Raw genomic sequence first — 988 nt, 5'->3', positions numbered from 1 at the left:
ACAGGGACGCGTTGTCCTCTTCGGACAGCAGCTCGGTCAGGGTTGTCATCGGTTTCAGCACATTTTTAATGTCCTCTATCGCATTCCAGTGTGCTGTGGTAAGGTCCAATGTACTGCTGTCGCTTTTCTTTGTAAAGTTTGGGTCAGACAGCACTGCGGTAATGGGCCAGCATTGCTCCAGCAGTCGCTCCAACATTGAAAATGTTGAGTTCCAATGTGTGGACACATCCTGAATTAATTCATGCTGAGGGACGTTTTGCTGCTCCTGCTTTAGCCCAGTTTTTGCTTTGTGCCCCTTTTTGAAATGTCCCACCAGATGACGTGATGCAGCCACTGCACGACAAATTGGATCTTGTTTGAGTGCAGCGTTAATACAGAGCTGCAAAGTGTGCCCGGCACACCTGACGCCCTGCATCTCTGGCCATTTATGTGATTCCTTTAGTGTTTCCACACAGAGTGCCATATTAGCCGCATTGTCACATACAATAGAAACTCTCTTTGCTTCTTGAATTCCAAAGGTATCAGCAACTTAAGATAGTCTCGCAGCAATGTTTATTCCCGTGTGCGCCTCTTCTATTTGTTTTGTCTCAAGCACAAGACTCTGTGCTTTCCAGTCTCCATCAATGAAATGGGCAGTCACTGTCATATAGGACTCCATTCTAAGAGATGTCCACATATCTGTGGTCAAGCTCAGTCCCTCGCTGTGTTGTATTAACTCTGATACTTTCTCTTTTTAACAAGTTCTTGAAACCTTGGCCCTCCACAACAGCAATGGGCCTCATATCCTGAGCAATAAAGTTAACAATTCCTTCCGTTATATTATTTTTCCATTTGGATGATAAAGGAGGCTTAAAATCCAGCGTGCTCTGGGTGTGTCTGGGGGATGCCGTCATTATGGATGGATGCGCCTGCATTTATAAAATGATTATTACACTAAAACATTGAAATAATTCAAATTTTGATATGTTCATATAGCCTAATTTTGCAT

The sequence above is a fragment of the Micropterus dolomieu genome, linkage group LG06 (assembly GCF_021292245.1).
Source record: "Micropterus dolomieu isolate WLL.071019.BEF.003 ecotype Adirondacks linkage group LG06, ASM2129224v1, whole genome shotgun sequence".
Lineage (NCBI taxonomy): Eukaryota > Metazoa > Chordata > Actinopteri > Centrarchiformes > Centrarchidae > Micropterus > Micropterus dolomieu.
The sequence above is the reverse complement of the archived record's forward strand: the minus strand, read 5'-3'. Positions refer to the sequence as shown.